The sequence below is a fragment of the Pinus tabuliformis genome, chromosome 5_1, assembly GCF_031772625.1.
Source record: "Pinus tabuliformis cultivar Carrire ecotype Pingquan chromosome 5_1, CPIR1, whole genome shotgun sequence".
NCBI lineage: Eukaryota > Viridiplantae > Streptophyta > Pinopsida > Pinales > Pinaceae > Pinus > Pinus tabuliformis.
Window position 1 is genome coordinate 282,758,736 of NC_142305.1, and position 9,659 is coordinate 282,768,394.

The 9,659-nt window shown below is 37.5% G+C and overlaps 1 pseudogene; it reads right to left on the reverse strand.

Moving 5' to 3' along the window:
- Positions 1-8,773: 8,773 nt before the first annotated feature.
- Positions 8,774-9,430, reverse strand: LOC149164458 (mitochondrial fission protein ELM1 pseudogene; annotated as a pseudogene).
- Positions 9,431-9,659: the final 229 nt, after the last annotated feature.

Genomic DNA, 9,659 nt, shown 5'->3' on the forward strand with positions numbered 1-9,659 from the left:
TTTACACTACTTTTCCTTTTCAATGAATCTCCTAACTAAGAGAGTTGGAAAATGCAAATTTTATAGAAAACAACTTTCTTAGTAAAGACAATCAAAGAAACAATTCTCTTTATCTTTTCAAAACATACAACTCATGACCACTAATTACTCTACGAAATTTCCTTTTTCTCCAAAAAGTCTACAAATGGTACCAAAGCAAACTTTTTCCAAAAGAATTTTTGTGTTTTTTCTATGTTAATAAAGCATGTAAAACTATTTTATGAAATCAAATTTAACAAATCTAATACAATCAAATCAAATTCACTCAAAAGCAAATTAAAAGGAATTTTACCTAAAAGCAAAAATAATGAGGACAAAAGCCTACAAGGATGATTCCCGAATGTTTTACTTAGTCAAAATGCAACTAAGGATCAATTCATGCAGAATCATAAACTAACCAAAAAACAAAATCGAAATCTTTTTGTTCTTTTTTCTCAAGAATGGAATTCAAGGCTTTAACAAACAAACTTTTCGAGATTTGCAAAGAGAAGACACAAAGGTAGGTCTCTCACTAGGGTGACTTCTATGACAGGCCTGACTCCTAAGAGGACTGAACAAAACCAGGGAGATCCAAAGTTTGACAACCTCTAACGCCAAAGTCACTACAGGACCAGTTAAAAACCAAACCCTAAGGCAAAATCCCTATGAATTCCACCAAAACCCTCGACACTAACGAGACAAGTTCAGGTGAAGATCTTTGACAGTAAACTGATGGATCTGGGCAGTAAAAACAAAGTAAAAGCAAAATCTAAAGAGCAAAAAGCAAAAATTGAAATTTTCTTAAAATTGACAGGGGTACGTAGGTCATCTGTTCACACAGGCGCGGGTAAGCACTGTGCACAAAATACGCAGTGCGTACAAGTACGCACTGTGTCAAACCCAGAGACTGCGTACTGCTGGCAAGGCTAAGAAAAATAAAAAACTAAATTGACTCTAAGCTAACCCACCCAAATACACAGCTAGACAACCAAAAATCATAAAACAAGCAATTTTTCTCAGACCAAAATATCAAATCAAAAAGAACTCAAACGCATTCATGGAGTCCCCAGTGGAGTCGCCATTTTGTTGCGCGGAAAGAGTCGTTAGTGCAGACACAACTGACCTTCCTAGAAAGCCTAAGACTTTCTAATGACAAAAAAGACAAATAAGAGCAATCCTTCCCTAAATATGCTTTTACAATATGAGAAATCAAGTGTTTAGATCCTACCTGTAATCCAACGATGTTGTAGTAGTCCAACTTCGTTGATCCGGATGAGATCCTCCTTCCCTTCGAAACCTGCATTCACCAACAATCAAATGATTAAATAGCACCTAAATATCACATAAAATAAAACATATTTAACATATAGACCAAGGAGTATATGAAACAACTCATTAATAACAAATTGTTGAGAAGAATGGACTAATTTGTATTAAAAGGTAACAAAAGGAACCATTACAACATGAGCCTTGGTGTTGTGCAAGCTCCTCCCAGGGTCCACAAGAGTTCTCCCTTACTCTGATCAGCTCAACCACCTCCCAATGGAAACAAGTAAAGATGGTAATCTCTCCTCACAAGCTTCTACAAGGAAGCCTTAATTCCAGCAACATCTACCCTTAGGAATGTTCAACTTTCAACCTCCCCTCCCTTTCGCCCAATACCTGTATTTATAGTGCTCTAGAGGAAGTTATTCAGGTCCACCATCAATGGCATAAGCCCCTCTTTGGATGGCATAGCTCCCCTATTGATGGGATAAGTTCCTCTTTGGTAGGGATACATGAACCATCTGGAGGCGCTTCATACACATCAAACATGCAGAAGACTCTAGAAATGACCACAAGTAAATTTTTTGGAGTGAAACTTGTGCCTTTTGACCTTTACAGGAGTACGCACCCACCCCTTTACATACAGAGTGTACAAGTACGCAGGTATTGTGAACTTGGGTTGCGTACCCCCAGGTAAGGCTAAGAGAAATTGCGTACCAGAGATAATTGACTTTAAATTACTTTTCTCTCTTTCTTGAAGTTTGACATGGAGAGCAGAGGCATGAGACTTGCCAAGGAGGACAGTATGACAGTGAATGGAGCCATACTAACTGCAAATAGTCATGGTGACATTTGTTAGTGTAACAAGATCTTCAATCAAAGAAGGTTCAAATAGTCTCAAGTTCTTTGCATTAACTACTAAATAGATGTGCACGTAAGCTTGCAAATCAAGGCAAAAAATGTTCTAACCAATTTTCTAAAGTATCTTGAAAGCCCCATACGTTATTGGCTTTAGCTTTGTCCCTTCACCTTGAATTCTGTCCTTGCTAATGCATAGCCAAACTTGATCAGTAACTTGAAAGCTATGCTCAATTCGATGCTTATCATGCCTTTCCTTGTACTTGGCATGGCTCTGTTCTAGTTCTTCCGACACTGCCTGGTGAATTTCTTGGATCTGTTTAATGAACTTGGTTGCTTTGTCCACATTACTATGTCCATCAACTACTATGTCTTTACTAAATAGAAAATCCAAGGGAGACCTTCGTGTAAAACCAAAACAAGTCTCAAAAAGAGATCTTTGTGTAGAAGAATGTTTAGCACAGTTGTATTTGGCCATCTGTTTGTGGATGAAAGGCTATACCCTTCATCAGTTTGGTGTCCATCAATTCCCACAGACTTGACCAAAACTTCCCAACAAATCGAGAATCTCGATTAGATACTATGAAGTGGGTAACCCAAAATGCACCCAAACATGCTGAAAGAACAACTTCGATGTTTATTTAGCTATAATCTGTTTGTTACAGGGTATTAAAATACACATTTTGCTAAACCCTTCCACAATAACATACAAATAGTCATGACCTTTTCTAGATTTTGGCAGTCCCCCAACAAGGATGAGAAGGAACTAGAAGTGGAGTGTACAAGCCTAGTTTCCTATTGCTAGGCTTGCTTTTAGCACACATGGTACACCCTTTAATATATCTAGAAACTATTTCATGCATTCTTGGCCAATAACAAAATCTTTGCAGCTATGCAACTATTTTACTTACACCAAAATGACCGGATATTAGAGAAGTGTGTGCTTCTCGGGTTATATCAACTCCTTCAGTTTTAGGAATGCATAACCTTCCCTAATGATACAAGAGTTGGTACTTAACATGATAATCCAATTCTTCTACTAGTTTTCCATGACTTAAAGTTGCATATACATCTTTAAAATCTACATCTTGAGCATATTGTTTAATATAGCTTTCATGCAATACTTATTTATGCTTAAGTATAGTAGATGCATTAATAATTGGTTTGGATAACATTTCTGCAACTTTATTGTGTATGCCTTTCTTATATTTGATGACTAGATGAAATTGTTGTAAAAAAATCCATCCACCGATAGTTTCTTGAATACTACAATTTAGTTTGTGAGTGTAAATAATGAAGTGGTTGATCATCAGTATGTATAACTATTTCTTAGCCCAATAGGTAATGTTTCCACTTTTTCACACTGTGCACTAATGCATACAATTCTTTATCATATGTGGGATGATTAACTACTGCAGAACTAAATGTCTCATAATGATAACATATGGGCTTACCATGTTGCATCAATAATGCTCCCATGGCATAGTCACTTGTATCTGTTTCGATCTCAAATGGTCTTTGAAGATCTGGCAATGCTAGTACTGGTGCTGTACTATTTTTTTCTTTCAAGGTCTCGAAGGCTTTCTGTTGTTTGCATCCCCACTAAAAACACCTTGTTCAATCCTGTTAAGGCATGTAACGGAGCTGCAATGAAGGGAAAGTTTGCAATAAACTTTCTCCAATATTGTGCTGCTCTTGGGAAGCTTCTAACTTTTGTAGCAGATTTTGGTTTAGGCCAGTTTACAATGACTTCAACCTTAGGGGGATCTATCTTCAATTCACCACCCCCTACAATATGACCCAAATAATTTAAAGATGTTTTGCCAACTTCACATTTTGATAAATTAACATAGAGATTTTCTTTTCTCAAAACACTAGAGTTTGTTTTACATACTTCAAATGTTCTTCCCATGTTTTACTGAAAACAAGAATTTCATCTAAATATACAATTATAAAATCATCAATAAAAGGTTGGAGTACATCACTCATTACTCTCATGAAAGTGGTGGGAGCATTAGTTAAGCCAAAAGGCATAAGTAGCCATTCATACAACCCTTGCTTTGTTTTGAAAGCAGTCTTCCATGCATCTTTCTTTGCTACTCTGACCTGATGGAAACCACTACGCAAGTCCAACTTGGAAAAGTAAACAACTTCTTTTAATTGATCTAATAGATCATCTATGTGAGGAAGAGGATAACGATTCTTGATCGTTATTTTATTTAGTGCTCTGTAATCAATGTACATCCTCCATGAACCATCTTTCTTTCTCACCAACACAGCTGGAGACCCGCATGGTGATGTGCTTCGCCTTATGAATCCTTTGTCAAGAAACTCCTATACCTACTTCTTTATCTCTACATTCTCTAAAGCAGATAACCTGTACATTCTGATGTTCGGCAATGGAGCATCTTGCTCCAAATTAATATCATGTACAATTTCCCTTTTGGGTGGCAGACCTTTAGGTTCTTGAAATAGGATATCATACATTGAAACAAATTTTTCTAAATCAGCTTGATGTTTAGCATCACAACCTTCAAATACATTCGTTTTATCAGGTTTCTTTTCCTTCACAACCATTAGTAAAAATTGCTTGCATGAATTTACAATTATTTTCATCTGCCCTGAGTTAATGAGAGTGTAGTTATTTTTGAGTTGATGATCTCTTACAATATATTCTATTCCATCTTTTGTTAGTTGATACTTATTTTCAGCTCTATAGAAAATGGCTTTTCTATCATACAAGTAAGGACTTCCTAAAACAATACCACATATATCCAAGGGAACTATATCCAACTCAACTTCATCTGCAAATGCTGACCCAAAAGCAAACATAAGTTTACATTGTCTAGTCACTTGTAGCTTTGCTTTATCACATATCCAACCTAATGGATATGGATTCTTGTGAGGTGTGGTTAGTAGTTCCAATTTCTTTACAATTGCTTCAAAAATCAATTTTACTTGTGAACCACTATCAAATAAAGTATCAATCTTTTGATGCTTGGAAATAACTATAATATGAAAAAGCTCATGTCTTTTCCTCTCATTTTCTTCATTTTCAATAGTTTGTGCAGAATTACTAGTAGATGCTTCAGAATTTTTACCTTTTATAGCTGTGGCTGCGATTGTTATTTCATCACCTGAGTCTGACCCCAAATCCTTCTGAATAGCAGCAAAAGTCTTCTTCTTCTTGCCATCGAACTTCTTGGGTTTCAGCTCCAGATGCAAAGACCATCAATGTTCATCATCATGTCCATCCTTCTTGCAGTGAGTGCATGAAGGTTTGTCTTTTTGTACAGCGTTTGTCTTCCTCTCTTTCCATTTATACTTCCTCTTTTCCTTGTTCTTTCTTGCAGTGGATTTTGATGATCCCCCAATCTCTGGGTTCACATTCTTGCCTCTAGCCTCTAGATGTGTAGCCTGAACAGATACCTCATCTATGCTAGTAGGGTTAAACTTGAGAATGGTGTGCCTCAAATAGTTGTGTAGACCACTATATACTTAAACAAAGTTTCAGCTGAGTCTAGAGAAATGCCTAGAATTAAAGCTCTCTTTCTCAATTGTTGGGTGTAGCTTTGTATACTTTTCCCCTTTAATTGGCGAAGAGTTTGCCAACTCATCATAGCTTGCTGCATATAAGCTAGTGGATAGAATTGTTTTCTAATGGAAGAAACAAATTCACTCCAAGTAGAAAGAATTTTACCATGCTTCTTCAAATCTGCTTGTGTCCTGCCCTCCCACCATACCGAAGCAGTTCCTCCAAGGCGTATGTTGGCCAACTGAATTTAACTCCTATCTGAATCAATGTTTTGCACCCTACAATACACATCAATCTCTCTAATCTAGTTATCTAGCTTTTCTAGATTTAATTCTCCATCATATATTGGAAAATTGAATTTTAAATCTAGCTTAATCAAAGATGTTTTCTTCTTTTTATTTTCATGGCTATCAAGAGGTGTTGTTAGAGGAGCCTCTTTTCCTTTCCCTTTGCCTTCAAAATGGCCATCTAGAAGAGATTCCTCTGTTGCTTTGTCTTCTTTGGAGGTTGAAGAATCTTCACTTCGACCTTTCTTAAATTCTCTATACATCTCTTCTACCATGGCCCTCATGGTCATGAAACTGTCCATGAACTAAGAGTCTGATTCCAAGGGATTTTCTTCTGCCATTTTCATCCTAGGATAGACTCTTCATTTTTCTCGGTTAGTCTCAACTAGTTCTCCTTCTCCTAATTTGAGCTTTGGCCTAGTTATTATTCACCAATCGAGCACAAGCTTGTCTAACCTTAGCAACCTAATGCTCAGATACCACTTGATCTGATAATGAGATCTAAGACATTTATTAAGGTATTACAGACTCATGTGCATGGAATTGTGTATGTTACTTTATGAAATGGATCGATAAGATTGTGAAATACATAGACAATGAAGAAGTTAAAGAAGCATAATAGACAACAGACATAAACACAACAAGTTTAATATGGAGTTCACCCAAAACTCCTGGGCTACATCTCCTGGTCCAGCCTTCAGTGGTGGCCTCTCTATTATGTCTTTCGAAGCAAAATTTTACAACAATGAGCTCAAATTGAGCCTCACACAACAAATACAATAGGAAGAGTCTTACTTGAACCTCCCAAGCCTCTCTGAGTACATAGACTCACTCTATCACTCTCTGTCTCTATTGCTCTGTCTCAGAACTGCTTTCAATACTGCCTACCTTTGTCTTCTATTTTCTATGGCTTTAAAGCCAATTCTGCATTGCCTATTCATTTCCTCTTCTTGGATTTCTGTCTCCCAATCTCTGTCCGCTTGAATCCCCCTTCTGAGTGTTAATGATCACTGCATAATGTCGTTAGTGGAGGTGTCCACCTATTCTGCAATGGATGAGTGCATACGGTCGTTGAAATCCTTGAAATGGCCATTCTCCATTTACACCGAGAAATGCATTCAAACAAAGGAAAAACCGCCAAAACACTGTTCATCTGGACTTCAAATATTCATTAATTCATCCTATTCTCCTATCGGGTCTGCCTTTATAGTGATATTGCATCTCCACCGTTGATCTGGGAGATCCGAATCCAATGACCATGGTTCATTTCGAGCGGCTCCGTTGTACAGAGGTTAATTGCCTGATAAGCGTGGTTTCCTCTCTCCTTAGCATGGACACATGGCATCATATGTATGGGATTTTCCCGGCCCAAACCACTTATTGCCTTTGGCCTCCTGAAATCCCACTTGTTTCGTGGATTTCCCTTTTATATTAAAAATACGTTAAAATGTGAAAATCCCACTTTATCAGAGTTGAAATACTGTTCAATGTCCTTAATGAACCCTTTTGGGTCCGTTTTATCGCATGGACGCTTTATCCTTTGTATTTTGTTTAATAAATGGAATACGCACATACAAAGAAAATTGCTATTTCCTGAAACTCAAATTATACCAAATATGGTTTATAATATTATCGAGTCTGGCTAATCGCATCACATATATATATTTGTGTGCCTGTGTGTGTGTGTGTTGCTCCTCTGTGTAACTCCGATTTTGATATCATGATGTGATTGATCATAATCAGATATCTCGATAACCCTGAGCCGTTTGGTGAGCACTTTATTGTTACTTGCTGATGTGATTTTGCGATGCACCATGGGCCATCAATCTGTGCGCTTGATCAATGGCCCTCATTGACCCCATCGATCGCTATCACAATACATATATGATATGCACCAAAATCCTTTGATAACCTTTTCCAATTGTGATTTGCTGATCAGATCTAGACCATTGATCAGCCAGATCTAGCGACTACTATGCATTCACTTTTCAAGCCTTTGACACTCTAGTTTTCACTGTTTTCTTGTGTTTTTCGCCTCCTGATAGTATTTTTTGTTGTTTTATCAAGGTTTTCCCATGCGATAATTTTGATCTTTTGAATGATTTTGAAGACTTAGAGAGTATCTTAGGATCCATTTGGATCACCTGCTCAAGTGTGAGCCCCCTGATTTTGTTGCCTTTGTAAACCAATTCTCTCCTCCTGATTATTCCTTTCTAAGCATTTGTTAGAATAGAGGTTGTTACCTCTATCATCTCTACCATTCCATTGTTGTGAGCAGACCTGCCCCTGCGACTGCAAAAAGGAATATTTCCAGACCTGCTCCTACAAACCAACGCAAGTTGTGCGCTCTTTCTTCATTCTTCGTTCAGACGTTACCTCTGCATTTTAGCTGTGCATTAATTCCAAGTCCATACTCCTGGTGCATTTTTTGTGATTTTATTTGAAGTCCTGAGAAATGAATTGAAGCAGTTCCTGTGAAACTCATTGAAGAAAAACATTAAATCTTTGGTCATGTCATTGGAATATATTAATCATTGGTCATGCTATTTTACTGTGTTGAATTTATGATGGATATGGATTAGCATTGATGTTGTGAGTATTGCTAGTTCAAAACCTGTATTAATGTTATGACATGGTTGTTTTTGAATTAACTTTTATTAATTGATGTTGCGTTAAGCTTTATTGAATGACCAAAACAAGCTGAATTTGCTTTGTGTGGCTTAAAACCGTGTGGAAAGTGTTTTCAAAAGTGGTACATTATCATTCTGCTCCAATGACATACATTGGCTTCCCAGTGCTACTTGCCTTACTTGGCATACTGATCGAATATACTGTGACTACAAAGGCATCAGCCCACGCAAGGTGCCCTATGTGTGGGTTTGGATCTTGGCCATCCCAAATATAGACCTTTGGATGACTACCAAATTCTTTCCACATTATGTTACACACCTGAAGAGGCGTTCTTCTCTAGAAAGAAATGCGTACAGTCTCACATTTACCAAGCACCTTATATAGAGCATCTATTAGCTTTACAACAAGGTCTGTGCCATATTTACAATGTCTTGTAGGTCCCCCTATATTCACAACAAGAAATGGCTTTGGAAGTGGTGCTAATTCATCATGCCACTGTGCAGAAACCATTCGTAATGTTGCAAAATCAGCCTGGTGCAAAGCTCCAAGTGTAAGCACCACTTTTCTATCTGGTGGTTCTCTAGGAGTTATCCAATTCCATAGAAAACGAGGAACTTGTTGCCGTCCAGTAGGAGTCAAAGCATAAAAATCATGGTGAGGGGTTACCACCAAGTCAAATCGATTGAGCTGACACCTCGGGTGTTGTATCTGTATTACAAATGTATTTTGGGGAGAAAGTCTTTTTATTGCACTCGCAATTGAAACTGTGTCCCGACCAGATGCAACCACCAGCAATGGTCCCTCTTTGTCCGTAATTTCACGAGCCATTATTACTCTCTGCGTTGAAGCTTATGCCTAATTTCAACATCAAATATATTGTATGTCGATCGAGCTCACCATGTGTCATGGTCTATATTTTTGCATTGAAGATGAGCTAAATTATATGGGTAAACTTTGAGCAATATGGTTGCACCAATGTTGTTGTCTTTACGGATAAAATAGACTTGAGAAATCAATAGTATTGTCTGCCTTAAAGGGATATTGCACACTGGTTATTTGGTGCA